Source organism: Phoxinus phoxinus (assembly GCF_949152265.1).
Source record: "Phoxinus phoxinus genome assembly, chromosome: 20".
NCBI classification, from domain to species: Eukaryota; Metazoa; Chordata; class Actinopteri; order Cypriniformes; family Leuciscidae; genus Phoxinus; species Phoxinus phoxinus.
The window spans coordinates 29,949,741-29,971,483 of NC_136895.1; the positions used below are offsets into that span (position 1 = coordinate 29,949,741).

Below are 21,743 nucleotides of genomic sequence, written 5' to 3' on the forward strand. Positions count from 1 at the left end.
TTGGTTTAGTCTGGGTTTAGTCTTGGTTTAGTCTGGGTTTAGTCTTGGTTTAGTCTTGGTTTAGTCTGGGTTTAGTCTTGGTCTAGTCTTGGTTTAGTCTTGGTTTAGTCTGGGTTTAGTCTTGGTCTAGTCTTGGTTTAGTCTTGGTTTAGTCTGGGTTTAGTCTTGGTCTAGTCTTAGTCTAGTCTTGGTCTAGTCTTGGTCTAGTCTTGGTTTAGTCTTGGTTTAGTCTGGGTTTAGTCTTGGTTTAGTCTGGGTTTAGTCTTGGTTTAGTCTTGGTTTAGTCTGGGTTTAGTCTTGGTCTAGTCTTGGTCTAGTCTTGGTTTAGTCTGGGTTTAGTCTTGCTTTAGTCTTGGTTTAGTCTTGGTTTAGTCTTGGTTTAGTCTTGGTCTAGTCTTGGTCTAGTCTTGGTTTAGTCTTGGTCTAGTCTTGGTCTAGTCTTGGTCTAGACTTTCTCTCGCTGGTTGTTTTATCTGGAGGCATTCCACGATTTCCCATGAAGCACTGCTTCTGTCTCTGCGTCACTCCCAGCATGCACTGCATTCTCACGTCGTCTTCACTGAGGAAGAAGATCACCTTTGTATCGTAGAAGTGAACGCAACAGACGAGTTCACGCTCATGCGCCGCCTTTGCTCTTCATTATGTTGCATTTGCACTAAAAACGATTCCTGTCCTTGTCAGGAAATGAAAAGCATCATCATCATCTTTTCTGATTTGATCATGTCATCGCTCATGGCTTCGTTTTGCTTCACGTTTTGCTTCACGTCAGAGTTTGTGATGGAGCGATTCATTTCGGAACTGGTAGACTCAAGACTTCAATCCTTTTTTGAAGTAGTTTAACTGGCTAAACGTGTGTGTGTGTGTGTGTGTGTGTGTGTGTGTGTGTGTGTGTGTGTGTGTGTGTGTGTGTGTGTGTGTGTGTGTGTGTGTGTGTGTGTGTGTGTGTGTTTAGCTGTATTTTATAGTAGTGGGCTTGGTAACTGAAGGCTCAATGAAAACACAAGGGGAATTTCAGTATAAACAAGTTAATAACAAGTGAATAATCTGTTTTAATAACGTATTTTAATATCTTGTGCAATGTTCAATGCAAAGAAAATGTATTGGGTTTGATCATTTCTAAAAAATATTTTAACTTAAAACATGATTTATTTATTTATTTAGAGTTCTAAAATAATGAACCAAAAATTTTTAAGAATATAAAAACTATTTGTATGTAAAAAGAAAAAAGTGTTATATATAATAATAATAATAATAATAATAATAATAATAATATATATATATATATATATATATATATATATATATATATATATAAAGTTTAGTTCTAAATATTAAAAACTTGTTTTATTTAAAAATGCTATAAGTATATAATTGTAAATATATTTATATATATTTTTTGATATTTTAACATAAGATTTGAAATTTATTTGTTTATTTATTTTGTGGTCCAAAAAGAGAACAGCAGTTAATTAAAAATATTTTTAATTAATACACATTTACAATATTAAAAGTAACATTAATATATTACATTTAACATATAACTTATTTAATATTTTAATTTCGATATTTTTAAATAAAATAACATATTTATTTATTTGTTTACTTTGTGGTCTAAATTAAAGAACAGCAATTTATTAATATATTTAATAATTTTTTTTTTTTCGAATATTAACATTTTAATTTGCAATATTAAAATGAACTTAATATAAAAAGTTCAGTTTAATCTTTAATAATTTAATTGTGTGTGTGTGTGTATATATATATATATATGTAAAACAATATTAATGTAAAAATTAATATAACTTTTTAATATTGTAAATAAAATATTATATTAATTAAAATATGTTTAATTAAGTGCTGTTCTCTTTTTGGACCACAAAATAAATAATCAAACAAATAAATAAATAATTTTCAAATCTTATGTTAAAATGTAAAATATATATATATATAAATGTATTTACAATTATAAACTTCTATCATTTTTAATTAAAACAAGTTTTTTATATTTAGAACTAAACTTTATATATAAAGCATTTGCTCTGAAACGCCAGCGGACTGAAGTCGCCCTCACTGATCCGTGCATTGACAGAAAGTGACTTTCAGGTCCAACGGTGTGAATTGAACTTGCAGTGAAATCAATAAGTGCTGAGAAATCCCCTTCACAGGCTGACGCTGCCCATCTCCTCCGTGTCGGCTCTGGTTCCTGGCGTTAGCTGAGCGAGTTCGAGTGCTAGCGGCGGGTGGGTGTCGAGCCGGGGTGAAGCTCGTGTTGCTGTCGACCCCGTGCGGACTCGTCTGCCAGCAGTGCTTGCATCTGTCCATTATCGTGTTGTCGCTGAGGGCAAGGTCCTGCCCTCTTAAACGCTAGGCTAATGCTAGGCTAATGCCCTCCTGGGGCAGATAATAGGAGTATAATCCTCTTATCCATGCCTAGGGCCGTCGTAGGAGCTGGACACCTCAGTGCAAGTCTCGGGCCACGTGTTGGGCGCCAAGTCTCGGATACACTGGTATCTGTGGCTCTTCCCTCGGGGAAAATGCAAAATCGAGATAGCGGCGAGATACTACTAAACCTGCTAGCATCCATAGCAACCCAGATTCGATGTTTAGCTAGTTAATGACATGTAGCATGAATAATGTTGGGCTGTTTCTTCAAAGAAAAGATGTGAATGAAGTGAAATTGACATTAACAGATGAAGTTCAGCGTCTTTTATACGCTAGATCAAGATGTGGTTGTTATTCAGAACCAGTTTCACTCGCTGTCGGATGATTTTCAGGACAGTAGTGTATGCTAGCGGCCCCCAGATGCTTTAACTGAAGACTCTTAGCCGGAAACTGTTGTGTGGATGTGGCGTTGAGCGACAGTGACGTACAGTCCAGTGTATCCCATAGTTCGTGTTCGGACTCGCCTACATATATTCCAGCTCACGACAGGCGGCGAGTGAGGCTTTTAGCAGACATGCTGGTCGCTTCACTGGAATACAAATAAGCCGGAGCCAGGCTGGACGCAGCATGGAAAGTGAGGATCAATTCCCATAAAAGCCTCGTTTTACACGTTCGCTGTACTTGCTTTAAATCAGCCAGAAATTGAATTTGGATGAATTGCATCCTGGTTATGGTGATGTTCGCTGTTACCTCGCTCTCCCTTTTTAAGTGGTTTTTCCTTCCACTTTCCTCCGTGCCGTTTAAGTGCATGTTGAGAGTAAACAGTGATGGATACAAATCTTTAAATGGGATTCTGGGAAGGTAGCGGATGGAAGGAAGGAAGGAAGGAGGCGAAGCGCTGTGTCCGCGTTTGGCTTTGTCCATCAAGAACCGTGTTAATGAGATTCAGGGTCGATAACATGCAGCAGGGTTTCTCGAGATCAAGCGCTTTACCGTCTCTTTGGCTAATGCTAGCTCGCTCACGTAGCGCACGCTCCCCAGAGAGTGACTTATCAATGAGTCCATGTCACTTTATCAAAGCTAGTAATTATTCCTGTAAAACTGTCTACGGGTTAGCCTTGTGTACACTTCAACTTCTTTTTGTTTTTCTGCAGTCTACACTGAAAAATATGGAGCACCTAAACGGACATGGTGATAGAAAAAATATGAATGCTTGTAAAATATGAAAAATTATATGTTAATGCTGTTGTGTTCCTCTCAGAAACTTTGCGTTCACTCGTAAAATGTTTCGCGTTCGCTCGTAGAATTTTTACGTTCCCCCTAGAAACTTTGCTTTCGCTTGCAAAATGTTTGCGTTCCCCCGATAATAATTTTCCGAAAGGATAAATAAATCTCTCTCTCTCTTGTAATATTGCGTTCCCACGAGAAACTTTGCGTTCGCTCGCAAAATTTTTACGTTCCCCCTAGAAACTTTGCGTTCGCTTGCAAAATATTTGCGTTCCTCCGAGAAACTTTGCGTTCGCTCGCAAATCGTTTTGCGTTCCCCTAGAAACGCTACGCTCACTTGCAAATCGCTTTGCGTTCACTCATAGAATTTTTACGTCCCCCTGAGAAACTTTGCGTTCGTACGCAAAATGTTTTGGGTTTTCTTACAAAATGTTTTACATTCTCAGAGAAACGTTACATTTGCTCGCAAATTGTTTGCGTTCCCCCTAGAAACTTTGCGTTCGATCATAAAATGTTTTGCGTTCGCTCATAGAATTTTTATGTTCCCCCTAGAAACTTTGCGTTCGCTTGCAAAATATTTGCGTTCCTCCGAGAAAACTTTGCGTTCGCTCGCAAATTGTTTGCGATCCCCCTAGAAACGCTACGCTCACTTGCAAATCGTTTTGCGTTCACTCGTAGAATTTTTACGTCCCCCTGAGAAACTTTGCGTTCGTACGCAAAATGTTTTGGGTTTTCTTACAAAATGTTTTACATTCCCAGAGAAACGTTACATTTGCTCGCAAATTGTTTGCGTTCCCCCGAGAAACGCTACGTTCTCTTGCAAATTGTTTTGCGTTCCACCTAGAAACATTGCGTTCGATCGTAAAATGTTTTGCGTTCACCCTAGAAACTTTGCGTTCGCTTTCAAATTGTTTGCGTTCCCCCGAGAAACGCTACGTTTACTTGCAAATTGTTTTGCGTTCGCTCGTAGAATTTTTACGTCTTGCAAAATCTCTTGCATTTTTCTTACAAAATGTTTTTACATTCCCAGAGAAACTTTACATTTGCTCGCAAAATGTTTGCGTTACCTGGAAAAACTTTGCGTTCCCTCAAGAAATTTTACGTTCGCTCTCATGATTTATTGCGTTTCCCTGAGAAATTTTTTGTGTTCGCTCACAAAATGTTTGCATTTCCCTGAGAAACTTTGCGTTCGCTCGTAAAAAATTTGTGTCCGCTCATAACATTTTTGCGTTTTCTCGTAGAATATTTGTGTTCGCTCGCAAAATGTTTGCGTTTCCTGGAGAAACTTTGCGTTAAATTAAATTTACAAAAAAATTACATATAGTATCATTGGCAAGTGAAAGTATTTTGTTAGTATTTTATTTAAATATTTTTAGTTTTCATGTTCATTTTAGTTAAATTTTTAGTAATTTCGTTTTGTGTTTTTGTTAATTTATACGTTTTTTTGTTAAAATATTGCTATTTAGGTTTAAGTTAGTTTTTTATTTATTTACAGTTATTAATTTTAGTGCTTCAACTTGCCAAGGCAACATTTCTTATTTTCGTTTAGTTTAAGTTTTTCGACAAATATTTATTGTATTTTATTTCAGCCTTATTTCAACATTTTTAATATTTTTAGTTATAGTTAATGGTAATTTAGTTTTAGTTAATGATAATAACCCTGAACTGAAATAGTATTTTCTTGTGAAAAATACTCCAGTGGTCTTTGTTTTATTTACAACTTCAAAGAAGTGCAGAGATTCTCATTATATTTGATATATGCATTAGTTAGGTCCAGATGAAGCTGTCCAGTCACGTTTACTGTACTGAGATCAAGAAACTCCCATGCGGTAGATGCTAATGGTTCTTGAAATCTTAAAACTGTGTAATGTTTGCCCGCAGTGGAATTAATCATCCTTTAAGATTAGCATTAGCGTTGATGCTGCCTTCGAGTCATGTCAGAATGATCGTATTTACAAGATGGACGCCACCACAGTGTCATAATTACCAGCGGGAGACTCGGGGATCTCTTTGAGCCTTGACTTTACAAGTTGAGTGCGCCAGTTAAATAATCTTGGAAGCTAATTGTTTTTTATCCATGTCGATAAGAATAGTGATAAAACTAGTTTTATGTCTCATCATCCTCGTGTCTATTTTGATTCACAACCAAATGAACTGATTCATTTTTTAATGAATCAATAAATGAATAGTTTAGGTACTCAAGGCTTACTATTTGATATTAATATTTAATTATTGATTCATGTTACACATTAATATTATTAAATGATCATTTTATTGCATGTCCTTCATCTGCTGCCATTCCCGGAGAGCCGGATTGCTGACGCCAGTCTTAATGTGCGGTTAATGACTGGTTTAATGGACCTGTAATGGGCCTGTATCCTACAGTTGTGTTTTTCCTGCACTAAGCTCTTAAGAAGCATTCCCTCACTCCTAACCCATATTCCCAGGATGGCCGGTTCATCCGTGCCGGCATTCTTGGCCTCACACACAGGCTTTAGCGTTTGGCCCAGATGAGGAGAAAGCTTTTGTTTCTCTGTAGGAAATTATTACACGTTGCCTGTCGGAAATGATGGATCCTTCAAAAAATATGATTAATAATTGTTTGCTTTTCAAAAAATTTCAATTAAATTATTAAAATAATACATAATAATTAAACATTGTATTAATATACATTCATATTCCAAAAATAATTGTATATTATGATAATGATTCATATTGTTGTTCAGCTATATTTTTCTTTGAGTTATTTTTTTTCCTTTTATTTTTATTATTTAATAATAAATATGTTCATGTTTGTATTCATATTTTTATGAAAATGTAAATAATACAATTTTCAATGCTTTTCATAATATTTTTATTTTAAAAATATTCTATTATATTAGTTACATTTAATAAAAATAATAATAATACATATTTAGGTACATTTAAATATATTATTAATAATATTAATATTTTTTTTCATGTTTGTAATAATTTCTTTTTAAGAAAATAAAAATCATATTAATATATTAATACATTTTAATTTTCTTAAAAAAATATAATAATAATATTGATGTTAATATAAATGTTAATAATAACAGTAGTAGTAATACAAATAATATTTTTTCCATAATTTCTGATAATCTTTTTTCTTAATATATTATCATTCAAATAAAAATTTATAGTTTTCTTTAAGAAAATGTTTATATTATTGTTCAAACAATAATAAATATGTTTTATATTTTTCTTTAAGAAAATGTAAATACTATAATTATTTATAATTATTCATTATAATAACAATATGTTTTTATTTTTTTTAAATCATGTTTTTATTTTTTAAAAAGTAGGCAATTTTTTTCCAAATATGTAATATCCAATCCAATTCTCTGTATTCTAAAATGAAAAAAAAGCATTGCGTTTAGCTTGAGTAGCAAGGGTTCGTTTCTAGCGTGTTGCTTCTAGGTCTTGCTCCTAGACACAGAAAGGCCGTGTGACCGCGTGACGGATGGAGGATCGATGGTGAAGGCGCGGCTGTGGAAAACAAACACACACCCGTTCACCTCACGAACGAGAGGCCGCCGTTTTAAGAGCGATTCATGTTTTGATGAGTTTAATCCAGCCAGAGAAGAGCAGCTCCCCGCTGACCCTGAACACTGAAGGACCTCGGCGATGTTGTTATCAGATCATCGCGCTCTTCCTGACGCGGCGTTCCTCTTTCAAGTGCTCTTTTAATGAATTCCCTCAGAGATGCTATCGCGCCCAACGCTAGCAGCTAACATCCCTCCTGACCGAATCTCCAATCCATCGCTTTTATTTATCAGCGGAGGTCAGGACTGAGAGATGGTGGTTGTTAGCATTAGCGAACGAGAGGAGAAATAGACTTGGCGAGCCTCTACCACTCATACGTCAAAATTAGCATGTGCGTTGTGTTAATTAAGAAGTTGTGGCACGTTTTGTGCAAAAACATGTTGTATGTCTAATAGCAGTGTGTGATCTTCAGCAGCGAGGTACTTATAAGATGATTTATCATAAGAAAGAATTGCAATCAGCTTGACGTCAAGTCCCATCATCCGCTTATCACTGCGTCATCAACCCACGCCTCTATTGTAAGAGGTTAGCGACCCCTAGCTGAAAAAATTACATATTGTAGCTTTAAATTAATGTTATTTACATTTTTAGACCATTTGTTTTGCATTGTAACATTATTTTCATGACAATTTTGCATATTTTTGCAGGATATTATCAATAACTGCAATGCAGAAAATTGAAAAAAAAAAAATACTGTAATATGAAAAAAAAAATTACAGTACTATATTAATTGGTTGTCTAATTATAGTAAAAATACTGTATTACAGTAATAACAATGCATACAGTAATGAGAATTAAGAATATAAAAATCAAAACATCTAGATGCATTGCAGCAATGAAAAATTGGAGGTACAATAATTATTTATTTATAATATTATATTATATAATTTTAATATTAATTACCGGTAAATTATAATTATTAATATAATTAAAAATTTACAAAATTTCATTATTGAGAATCATGTATTGACAAGAATAAAAAAAAATGAAAAAAGTAATTGTATTAATGATAAATAATATAATAAAATAAAAAATCTCAGTAATAAGAATTATGTTTTGATAATAATGAAAAAGATGAAAAACGTAATAATATTAATGATAAATTATTTTTTTATTTTATAATAATAATAATTATTATTATTATAAAATAAAAAAATGTCAGTAATGAAAATCATGCATTGACAATAATGGAAAAACATTTTTTAAATAGTAATAATATTATTAATAATAATAATAACAGAAATTTAAAAAGTCTCAGTAATGAGCATTATTTGTTGGCAGTAATGAAAATAAATAAAATCTGGATGAATTACAGTCAGAGTTTGGAAATAAAATGCGTTTTAACTGTCATGAAACTGTCACAAAGTTTATTTTTCTTCATGCATTTTACATTTAATCCTTTAGCAGACGCTCTTATCCAAATGAGGAGAGCAACAGAAGCAGTGACACCAGTCCCGTTAGCGCTTCTCCTGCAGAACAGAGAGTGTCTGCAGATGAGTGTGTGAAGAGTTGCAGGCAGATATCTTGCTGCATGTCTCTTGCTCTGACTGCTTTGTAGTACGAGACTCATTCTGCGCCGGCTTTGTAGTCGGCCGTCACACGCCATCAGAGAGAAAACACTCGGCCTTCACACTTTGAACCCAGTCCCAGTCCTCTTCAAGTCGTCCTACTTTCAGAGTCGGCGCGCTGCTTTGTGAGTCGCGTAAGTAATGGCTCTATTTGTTTGCTGTCTGGGCTGTGTATTCTCATAATGCGGGCTGAGAGGAATCTGGCAATAAAACGGTGTATAAATCAATTAGAGCTGAGGTAGATTCATATCTGGCTTGTCCTCGGTCTGAGGCTGAAGTAACCATTGCCATTACTCACCGAGTCGAGGCGCTGATTACATCGGGAGCGCACTGCTTCAGTTACTCTCGCTAAATGGGCTTAAATTTTTAATTTCCACAGGAACAAAGATCACATCTAAGGAGGAGGATAGCATGGCGCTCATTTATTTAAGGAGCGATGGGTTATTTCGGGAGGAAAACGGCACGTTCTGAGTGACGGTGGGACATTGAGTTGATCGAGGTCTGGATCTCTGGTTCTCAACTGGTTTCACTTTACCAGCCAGACTGGACATCAGATGGCCCAGTCGAACCAGAACACATCCAGAAATTACCCTAAAGAAGTGGTTGATTCTGATTTCCCTTTTCTAACTGTAGTTAGTGTGTAATGTTGTGTTTGATCATAAACAACATCTGCAAAGTTACAACGTTTAAAGTTCAAAGCAAAGGGAGATATTTGCTTTTAAAGAAATTGCTCTTTTTTTGTGTGCAAGTTGTTGTAGCTCCGCCCCCTGTGCCGGGAGCAGGAGCTCATTTGCATTTAAAGGGACAGACACTAAACGGTGTGTTTTTGCTTACCCTCAAAAAGTGACAATTTTAACATGCTGTATAAAAATATCTGTGGGGGATTTTGAGCTAAAACTTCACACACACACCCTGGGGACATCAGAGACTTATTTTACATCTTGTAAAAAGGGCATTACACCACTCCATTAAAATCAGGATAAAATACACTCTTAGAAAAAAAGAGTTTTATATAGAATCTATGAAAAGTTGTTTCTGCTATGGAATAAAACAATTAATTAATTGCAACAACAAAAAAATCTACGAATTTTGACTCTTTTTTTATTTCTTTTTTTGAATTCCGGGAAATTAAATTAAAATTAAAAGTCTGAATTTGTTAGATAAAAACTAACCGCAGACACAAAGTTTGAGTTATGAGATAAAAATTTGTGATTGCGAATTATGCAGTCAGAGATGCTAGATTTAAACTCATTATTGCAAGAAAAAAAGTCATCATTGTGAGATTAAAAACTCGCAATTGCGAGAAATAAAGTCTGAATTGAGGGATAAAACTTATAGTATGGTAGTGTTCCCCCTGTAGTGAAAATCCAGCTTTTAATGTAGTTTATGTGTCTATGTGGTGTTTTTAATCTGCTTTAACACACACCATGTGTAAGTTCATAAGTCGACAGCATTGCTGAGTATTTTCTGCTTAAAACTGCAGTGAACCAAAGACAGTCTCAAAAACACGCTTTGAAATCGCTGGTGTTTCTGACGTCACACACTACCTTGTAACCAATCAGATCAACGTGTGATCGCCAACCAGTGGATCTCTGAGTGAGTGAGTGAGTGAGTGGAGGCGGGGCTCATTTGCATATTCATAGAACCGTGTATAGGCTACTAAATGAGGCAAGGGTGTCGAATTACATTCAAGATATTTTAAGGCATGAAGACTTTTTTTCAAGGAAAAAACTTGTAAATATGTAACTTTGGTGATCAAACATGAGTTTTAAGGGATACAATTATTGCCGACAGGGGGACTTTAAAGGAGAACTCCGGTCAATCTTAACATTGAGCTCAATTTTTTGTAAATTTGGAGTGCTGTCAATACAGAGAGAGAACAACGACAAAAATCGGTGTCCTCTTTTTAAAATTGGCACCCTGTTGACTTGAATTGGGCGAATTTTAAACATGCTTTTATTTCTCTTATCATTCTTGATGTGTCATACAAGTGCCCAGCCATGTTGAGTGATTCCTTCAGAGTGAACACGGTGAATCTGACTGCATTAGATGTGAAAGATATTCATAAAAATTATGTTATATCAGCCAGCGCACATGCCTGTATTTACTTCCTGTTTTCGGTCGAAGTCCAAAATAGTCGATTGTCGAGTTCACGCGCATAGGTTTAGTTACCTATGATCACTAATTTGCCCCATTGAAGTCAACAGGGTGCACATTTTAAAAATAGGATAACACGGTGTAGGCAACACCCATTTTTGTCGTTGTTCTCTGTATTGACAGCACTCCATATTGACAAAAAATTGAGCTCAATGTTAAAATTGACCGGAGTTCTCCTTTAAGATCAAACCTAAATCTTAGATGTACTACAGATTTTCTCTTTCTTCCGGGAAATATTGCAGACAATATTTTTGTCAAATCGGATTCACTGGATTGAGAGCGACACTTTTGTAAATATAGCTAAAAGCAGAAGTATGAAATTGCACCAAAATAGAGTTTCGATTGGACGCACGGCACGATATTTGACGTCAGCAACTAAATATACAGGACGATCTCTCATCTCATTTTTGGAGGCTGTTTATTTTAGTTCCCGATTATAAAGTTAGCAGCCTAGCATTCAGCATCGACCTCCCGTTTCCCCAAAAGTCAGTTCTGATCGGTTCATAACCTGCTAGTTGTGATTGTGATTGTGAATGAGATCCATTGGTCTTGAGAATCAATCTGTGTACCTCCTGACTCGAGTACATCTCTGTCGGAGAAAGGCAGACACTTTCAACAATGCAACCCCGTGTTATTTGCCTTGACAATCTCCTCGAAAATGATCTGATATAGTGTCGCGCCCTGTGAGCGGGAAAGATAGAGCGGGAAAGAGCCGCTTCAGAATATCAATGCCTCAAATACTTCACTTCAGGCCTTTTCATTTCGCTAAAAGCCTCCGGATCCCCTCGAAATCACGAACGCCGGTCCTTCTTCCAGAGATAATGCAGATATCGTCGCTGCAATCATCATTATAAGCGCTTTTTTGGCTCTGGCGTGCCTGAGCTGAGGGGTTTATTTACAGGGTCGTAATATTAGTATTAATTCGCCATCAAAGCCGTTATTTATCCGCCGACGGGACGGGGGTGCGGCGGTATCATACGGCTCATTTCTAATGAGTGCGGATTAGCGTGGATGATCCGGCTCTGGTCCGGCGTTCCCGAGGTCAAAGGCAGACTGGAACTCCGTGGCACAAATCCTTAGGCAAGTATGATCTAGTATTAATAAACTAAATGATTTTTCTGTTGCACCGCCTCCGCGAGCGCGGGATAAACATAGATTATATATTCATAAGAAACCTTTGATTAATTTCACCCTGACGTGGTGATAATACGGTGTGTGTGCAGACTTAGAAACTCTCGTAACATGCATTTTTCCGGAATATCTTGTCTAGTTTCTCCACTAATAATAATGTCCGGCAGTGGATTTTTTTTTTTTTTTTTTTTTACCATAGGCTAGTGTCATTTTAACTATCTTACAACTTTAATTGACTTTCTTGTCTTGTTAAGGTTCATTTAATTTGCTAGCATCATAAATACACAGTTAAATCATATTTTCAGTTTTTGCATAATTTGGTTAAATTACACTCTAAAAAATGCTGGGTTGTTTTAACCCAAATTTGGGTCAAATATGGACAATTTTTTAAATTAAAAATTTTAATTTGACGGTTGGGTTTGTCCATATTTGACCCAAATTTGGGTCAAAACAACCCAGCATTTTTTAGGTCGATTAGAAATTATGTGCAAAGTTGTAATTTCTGGGGGAGAATGACAAATAATTTTCAGACCATAAATGTTGCTGTTTTTTTATTATTTTTTTATAATGAAGTCTGTTAGTTTAACTAAAAACAATGTTCCTAATTTAAATGAATGCCGCTCAAAATAAAGGGGCGGGGCTTGGTTGAGTTAGTTAGTAGTGCGTTAAACTGGCAATGGTAAGGGGCGGGGCATTTCCCAAACACGCTTGAAGCTCTCGACCAATCACAACACACTGCTCCCGCCGACCAATCAGAGCACAGTATTTCAGAAGGCTTTATAGAGACAGGAAGTAAACAGAGCGTTACTGACAGACTGGGAAGAGAGGAGCCGCAACAATGGAGAATATGAGGGAAATAATCAACATTATAACAGGAAAACCTGCTCTAGTACTTTGTAAAAGGGCATAATATGACCTATTTGAACCAAACACCCAGAAAAACGAGATGTCGTCCGTCCATGTGCGCAGAAAACAGCACGAGCGGCGATTAAACGCTTTCCGGGGTTGCAGAACATGAGCGATGAGGCTTTTGGCCGGTCGTAAGCAGGTGTGGGCCGACTGATTTATCGTAATTAATCCGATGTGTCCATTCCTCCGGCTGGGACACATCTGCGACCGAGCGCCGTTCCAAATGTCACAATGTCAGCGAAGGGCAATAAGATTACTTTGATTAAAAACTCAAAACAATTAATTTATTGTGGGGATTCCAGCGCTGGATCATTGCGATGTTTGGGGTCACGGTGTTATTGAGTACATCTGTCTGTCCCGTCCAGATTGGCCCAGATCAACAGCGACTGCCACAAGAACAGCGCCTCTTTTCATTTGGCAGGCACGCTGTAATTATTATTTTGTGGGTTATGGAAAAGCTGGCTATTTTAAAAGGATAACAGTGGCACTTATCTGTCCAAAACAGGCCCTCTAATAAAACTTGAGTCGGAATGGCTTGGGATTTATTCCCGGAGCAAACGAGACACGAGGGAGAGTGAATCCGTCAAATGTCACTGACTTCATAATGTCCACGACTCTGAATTACTCTTCATCATTTTGAGGTATAGGGCCTAATGTAAGTGTTACTTTTGAAATATAATAATATCAATAATTATAAATAATATTGGTGTTTTATATTATTTTTAAGAATTGTAATATTTAACATGAATGTGTTAATCATAGCCTATATAATTTAATATTACTATATCACAAAATGAATTAATAACAAATATTAATTTATTTTATTTTGATTCTTGGTTGGTTAAATTGTACTAATTATATTAGTGTGTTACATATTAATTGTAATAATTTAAATATTTAATATTAATATATGGTTAATACATAGAATATTCATATATTATATTAATAGATTTAAATATTTAGTGTAACAAATATTTAACTAAATAAATTGATAAATATTTATTAATTTGAGTTATAATAATACTAATAATAATTCCATATATTAATTGTGTTAATTAATATTAAATATAGGCTAATATGAACTATTTAATGTTTATATATTTAAATATTTTATATGTACTTTAATTAAATTAATTAGATTATTTTTACTTATTTTTTTTATTTAGGTAGTGGCTAAATTGGTCTATTAATATTAATATTAACATTCTAGTATCAACTTTGTCTCAGATGTTTCTCCTAGAATTGAAAGATATAGACATAACATTGTAAAAGTGTAAATGTTGACATTGAGATCGCTGACTTCTGCAGTGTTGGCAGATTCTGTTCAATCTCTCCTGAAAGTCACATGTGAGATTACTGTGCTATAAGCCAGAGACTTCATGTCAGTGCTGAGAAACAATAGAGATATGAACTTGTTTGTGTGTGAGGTTTCCTCAGGGAGCGCTGATGAGAAAACTCCAGCCATACGTTCTGTGTCTGACTTTGGTGTGGATCTATTTATCCTCTAACTGAGTCAATCTGCTGTTCATAGTGGCGTGAGCTCTGGGGCTCGGGCTCGATCACTGCAGATCTGCTGATGTTACACACTCACGATCACAGCACAACAGATCTGCTGATGTTACACACTCACGATCACAGCACAACTCATGCAACACTTCACAGCAATGCTGGTCAATACATACATGCATATTCTTTAGAATTGGTTATCAAAACAAATAAATATACAAATCAATTATTATTTTGAAGGGGCGGGGCCTGGTGGAGTTAGTCAGTAGGGGGGTTGAAACTATGGTAAGGGGCGGGGCATTTCCCAAACACACTCGAAGCGCTCGGCCAATCACAACACTGCTCCAGCCGACCAATCAGAGCACAGTGTGCTTTTCAGAAGGAGGGGCTTTATAGAGACAGGAAGTAAACAGAGTTACTGACAGACTGGGAAGAGAGGAGCCGCAACAATGGAGAATATGAGGGAAATAATCAAAATAATCACAACTCATGGAACACTTCACAACAAGATGGATTGAGTACATTTCAAATAAATAAATATACAAAACAAATATATGATTATTTTGCGTAAAAAATTTTTTCCCAATAATAATGCACATTTTACCCTCTCTTTCCTTAATGCAAAAAAAAATCTTGTTTTGGACACAACCTAAATTTAATTTGATACAACAAACACTAACATAACACACTTTACCAAAGTTTTTTACAATTTAATATATTTTATTGATCAATTATATTTTGGGTGTAAAACGTATACCTAAGTCATGAACAAAATTAGCAAATATGTGGAAAATATATTCTTATTTTAATACAAAACAATTATAATTTTTTATGTTATAATGTATTTATTTATTTATTTTTTATGGGACAAAAAAAGGCTATAAGCAGGTCATGTTCATAAGACCATCAGAGAATTTAAAGCAATTAAACATGATCAATATTTGATGATGATGATGATGATGATGGGGATTGTTATTATTATTAGATTTCAATAATTTATCAAAAGATAAAACGTTTCACTGTTATGATTATGATGCATAATTATTATTGTATTTAATATTATTATTTTTATTAATAAATTGTATTAGCTTAGTCATTTATTAAAAATAAAATATTTCAGTGTGAATTATGAATAATTTATAATGCATTATTAGTATTATTAACTTATTCTTACAATAATTTATTAAAAAATAAAACATATTTCAGTGTGTATTGTCAATAAATTGACAATACTTGTTATTAACTTGTATTATCTTACAAACATTTATTAAAAATTTGTATTATGAATAACTTTATAATGCATTATTATTATTATTATTATTAACTTTTAGTAGCTTACAATCCTTTGTTTAAAATAACAATTTCAGTGCGTATTATAAATAACTTTATAATGCATTATTATTATTATTAACTAATTAGCTTACAATCATTTATCATTCTGTGCGTATGAAGAATACTCCTGCAGTGCATGAAGTGAAGCGCTCCTGAGTTTGACAGATTAGTTGAGTCGCAGTTGAAGTGTGTGTAGATGCACTGTGCTTCTGAAGAGTGAGCGCTCTCTTCTGCACAGTGTGTTTGATCACGCATCGGCCTCTCCCAGTCCGCCCAGCGCCGTGATGCTCGGCCATCTGTCGCTGCGCTGACCAGTGCCGGAGAAAACCAGTCCACATTTACACTCTTGTTAGTGTGCGCTCAAGTGCACCTCCCGTCCCAATCGCACGCGAGCGCTTCGATTTATCACACACCCTCTCTTAACATTGAGGCTAATGTACTGCCGCATCTCCTGGTGGGATAGCGCTAGTGTTAGCTCACAGCTATGCTATATTCAGCCTGATTAATGAAGCGTCTGATGGAGGGAGTGTCTGCGATGAGGGAGCGCTGAATAAATGTCGTACATTACACAGATCCAGCAGTGAAAGCTGAGAGGGCGTCACACGGCCCTCCCTCCCTGCCCCGGGGCCTTGTGGGACCTCTCTCGGCACTCAGCGGTTATGATTGGGTAGTCTCGAATTAAAGCGTCCCGTCAGGACGAGGAATCATGTCCGCCCGCTGGCTGGCCGGTTGTCGTGGAAACCGTGTCCCGAGAGGAGGCTGAGGCTTGTCTACGAGGCAGGGAGAGGGATGAGCACAGAGATAAAGGGAGGAATAAAACTCGTTTCCGACAGCAGCAGCAACAGCACAAAACCTTTTAAACGGCGAGGAAGCGATAAACTAGCGAAGGGGTGTTTCGTTGAACATTTAGCAAGCGAGGAGACCTAACTTGGTGTGTTTTTGCATTGAGAAATGTGTCTGCAAGTCATAATGTGACGTAATGCATTGCATCGCAACTGGAGCTCAAAATGTTGTGTTTGCGATAAACTAGCGAAAGTGACATTTCGTTAAACGTTTACAATGCAGGGACGCTTATTTTTGTGTTTAGCGTTTTAAAATGTTCCTGCATTCATAATACGACACAAGTATGCATTGCATCAGGAGCTCAAAAGTCGTGTTACTGTTGTATTTGCGATAAACTAACAAAAGTGGCGTTTCGTTGAACGTTTAAAAGGCGAGGTCGCTCGATTTGGTGTGTTTTGCATTGTAAAATGTGTCTGCAAGTTATTATGCAACATATTGCAATTGCATCGCAACAGGAGCTCAAAATGTGTTTGCGATAAATTAGCGAAAGTGGAATTTGTTAAACATTTACAATGCGAGGATGCTTGTTTTTGTGTTATTTTGCATTGTAAAATTTTCCTGCATTCGTAATACGACACACGTATGCATTGCATCGCAACAGGAGCTCAAAAGTCCTTTTACTGTTGTGTTTGCGATAAACTAACAAAAGTGGCGTTTTGTTTGAACGTTTAAAAGATGCGGACGCTCGATTTGGTGCGTTTTGCATTGTAAAATGTGTCTGCAAGTCATTATGCAACATATTGCAATTGCATCGCAACAGGAGCTCAAAATGTTGTGTTTGCGATAAATTAGAGAAAGTGGCAATTTGTTAAACGTTTACAATGCGAGGATGCTTGTTTTTGTGTGTTTAGCGTTTTAAAATTTGCCTGCATTCGTAATACGACACAAGTATGCATTGCATCGCAACAGGAGCTCAAAAGTCCTGTTACTGTTGTCCTTGCGATAAACTAACAAAAGTGGCGTTTCGTTGAACGTTTAAAAGACGAGGACGCTCGATTTGGTGTGTTTTGCATTGTAAAATGTGTCTGCAAGTCATTATGCAACATAATTGCATTGCATCGCAACAGGAGCTCAAGATGTTGTGTTTGCGATAAATTAGCGAAAGTGGCAATTTGTTAAACGTTTACAATGCGAGGATGCTTGTTTTTGTGGTTTTGCGTTGTAAAATGTTCCTGCATTCGTAATATGACACAAGTATGCATCGCTTCACAACAGGAGCTCAAAAGTCCTGTTACGGTTTTGTTTGCGATAAACTAGCGATAGTGACGTTTCGTTGAACGTTCAAAAGGCAAGGTTGCTCGATTTGGTGTGTTTTGCATTGTAAAATGTGTCTGCAAATCATAATGCAACATAATTGCATTGCATCGCAACAGGGACTCAAAATGTTGTTTGCGATAAACTAGTAAAAAGTGGCATTTTGTTTGAACACTCTTTCTTTCTCCTCTTTTACTCAAGGTGCAACCGCGGCTGCCGAAGACAACGCCACTAAAACCAGCCGAAGAATGAAGCAGAAGGAGTATTAAAACAGCAGAGAGGTAAACAAAAACTTCATGAGCTCAAACACCATCTAACCATATTAACTTTCTGATATTGTAAAGAAAAATAAGCTATTTTTAGAGTGGATTTATGGTTAGTTTAGGTTTAACATAAGCATATATCATTTTAAGAGTGGTAATTCCTTTGTGTGTTTAATTTTTCTATCATATCATCTAGGCTGTCATCTATGATTATTGACGTGCTTTTCCTGTTTGATCACATCATTACAGGCTTAGTGTGCATCCTAATGAGCTATTATATGATTTAATGTGTATTTATGAACGCTTTGAGGCAACATTTCTTTTTTTCCGCCTTCCTTTTATTGATGAAAGTAGTTCTTGGGAATATCTGTTTGTTTTTTGGTAGTTTGAACACACACAAAAAACACATTAAGTGCTTAGTTTGTGTGTGTTATCTCTGGTTTTGTTCGAGTGGTGTGTTTCATACAGAGATGCTTGAGTAAGTGCTGCTTGTTTGCTGTCATTGACCGTCAGTCAAAGATACGAGGCTCTCGAGTCCGCGGCGCTATCAGAGGGCGTTTGCTCAGATTATTTGCGGCCGGTGCCTGTTTCTTCTCAACAAGTGGAGAGCAGAGAAGGTCGGCACATCTGGACTCGTCGCCACAGGCTATTTGCGATTGAGAGCAATGCGATCGGCTGAATATTGCATGCCGTACCGCTGTAGAGCTGAGATACGGGTAAAGAGCTCATTTCTGCTTTATTACCCTCCACCGTCTTCCCCTCGCCGCCGGTAAACAGCTTTTATCCGTATGCGTGCTCATTGAACACGAGAACCGCGTCCGCTTGGGTCTTGTTTCTGTTGCTCTCCGTCAGCCAGGATCGCAATTAACCAAAGCGATTAATCTTTACTACACACATTAGGGTCGCTTCTCTCTGTCACGTCTACCAATTTTAAACAACACCACCAGTTATCAGTGCTCTGATTATTTATAGTGGTATTTAACGTGACTATATTCTAGATTTTGTTTTACCAACATTTTAATTATTGCAATGAACTTCACACACTTCGGTGGTTCTTCGAGACTTTATTTGTGAGTATTTTTGCAGTGAAGCTGGAATAGGTGTGGATGTGCTGTGAGCTCTATTGATATCCGGGCTGAAGTGTGTCGCGGGTCTGATCCGGGTCTGAATGCTAGAGATCTGCCGTGCCAGACTGAGTTAGAGTCGCTCGAGGGCACAGTGCATTGTGGGCAAATCCTGCAGGCGTGGGAGCCTCTGCAACACGGGGCCTGTTTGCTTTGGCCCTCCATTGTGTTCACAGGACAGACTCTGTGTCACAAACACACCAACACAAGCTGCAATAGAGAAGAGATGGACAGAGTGTGTTTGTCAGTGTCTCCTAGATTTTTGTTGGTAGAAATATACAATCAACTAACATTGTGATCATTGCAAGAAATTTGACACTTTAAGAAGCGTGCATTCGGACATTTGTGTACCTCAGTTTCCACAATGAATTTTCCTTATTAATTATATTTAATTATTTGTATTGTTGTTTTTTATTATTATTATAAATATTAATATTATTATTAATCATTCTGGTGTATGTACTGTATAAAGCATTGTAAACTGTATAAAACATGGTCTTTGTAGATTCCTATCAGACAGCAGATAAGACTAATAGTTGTCAGTCTGCTTTCCTTCCTGGCTATGGATCAGTTCACTTTCAGGAGACACACACACACACACACGAGGGGCTGTGTATTCAGAAGCGTGTTCTTCGCACAGTGGATGTAAAGATAAAAGCTGATGCATTTCCTGGCAATGGAGAAATCGCATTTCTGTAGTGCGTTGAAAAGAGGTCCCCCAAGGCTCTGTACGAGGCCCCCTACAATTGATGCGTTTTCCCCATAAAACGTTTTCTCGTTGTATTTGCCTTTATTGTAAATATTGTAATTTGTAATGCCTTTATACATTTTTTTACTTATTTTAACTTAAAGACAGTTTCCATGTTAAAACAACAATAATAATAATATTTTATTGTTATTTTATTACTATTATTATCATCAAATATTATTTTAAAAATGTATCACTCATTATAAAAAAAACATTCATTTAATACTGTGTAAGGGCCCATTCACACCAAGACCGATATATCGTTCTAAATGTGAAAGAATAGCAAGTCCACACCACAACTAACAATAACGGCAAAGAGAAACTACATCATTGGAATCACTTTCAGTGTTTGTTTTCCATCTGATGAATGATAAAAACATTGACAGCCAATCAGAATCCATCCTGCTTTCAGATTTCAGACCACAAAACGCAGGGCAAGATTATAATAAACAGAACGATATTGTTATAGTTATCCATCATTCTTGGTGTGAACGGGCCTTATATTGTCCTTTTTTTCTTTTCCTTTTCTTGCTGCTTGTATTAGTCATTTTGAATCTATTTTGCAACAGGGTCTGTTTGGTAAGATATTATTAGCTATATCACCTAGCCTTTACAGCCTGAGTGTTTGTATGAGATAAATCTTGTGATATAGTGTGTGTGTGTCAGGCTGGAGCAGATATGTGCTGATGAGTTCCTCTCGGTGGCAGGCGGAGTGTTTGCACTGCAGTGCTGCGGTGTAGCGGCCCTCTGATCTGCTGGGTAAACAACCAGAGAGTCTCTGACTCCAAATAAGGCCAACACATCCACGGCACAGAGCAGAGGCAACCTGCCATCCTTTACAGCTCACTGAACACACACACACACACACACATATCTCTCTCCCTCCTGAGTTCCCCTTTCTTTCCGTTACTGTCTTTCTGTAGCCTGACTTCTCTCCTCACGTGTTTTATTAAATGGAAATCCTTTCATAATTTACTCGTCCTCATGTCGTTCCAAACCCAAATGTCTTTCTTTCTTCTGTAAAACACAAAACGAGATATTCAGCAGAATGTTTACGCTGCTAATTTACAACAAACGCATACAGTGATTAAAGCCAGTCAAATTCCAGAAAGGACAATAAAAGTGCTAAATAAGTGTAGTCCATATGACTTGTGCACTATATATAAGTCACATTATCTGATAACCATATTTGTGCATAATCCACAGGAACATGTTGCACCAACATTTGACACCAATTGTGGTTGATTACACTCATTTGAATATGCAATTGAGAGACCGCATTTCTGTAGCGCGTTGAAAGGAGGTCCCCCAAGGCTCTGTACGAGGCCCCCTACAATTGATGTTTTCCCCTTAAACGAGGGCCTCCATCGGTTTTCTCCTCTGTTTGTTTTAGTGAATACTGTGTTAAACATACCTTAATTTTTTTACTTATTTTAACTAAATACATTTTCCTGTTTGTATGATTAATAGTGATATAATAAAGCATACAGTGATCAAGGCCAGTCAAATTCCAGAAAGTGCTAAATAAGTGTAGTCCATAAATGACTTGTGCACTATATTTTCAAGTCACATTATCTGATATGATAACCATATTTGTGCACATTCAAATATTCCACAGGAACATGTTGCACCAACATTTGACACCAATGATGGTTGATTACACTCATCTGAATATGCAACTGAAATTTGAGATCTGAGCACTTTTAATAATAACATGTTATATTTCATACTT

The 21,743-nt window shown here is 36.5% G+C and overlaps 1 protein-coding gene across 1 annotated transcript in view; it reads left to right on the forward strand.

Annotated features, from left to right (window-relative positions):
* ptprsa (protein tyrosine phosphatase receptor type Sa) overlaps positions 1 to 21,743 on the forward strand; it is a 234,714-nt gene that overhangs the window by 29,824 nt on the left and 183,147 nt on the right. The window contains exon 2 of the mRNA XM_079594307.1: positions 18,078 to 18,157. The gene's annotated coding sequence lies outside the window, so the exon portion shown is untranslated. The remainder of the gene's footprint in view (positions 1 to 18,077; positions 18,158 to 21,743) is intronic.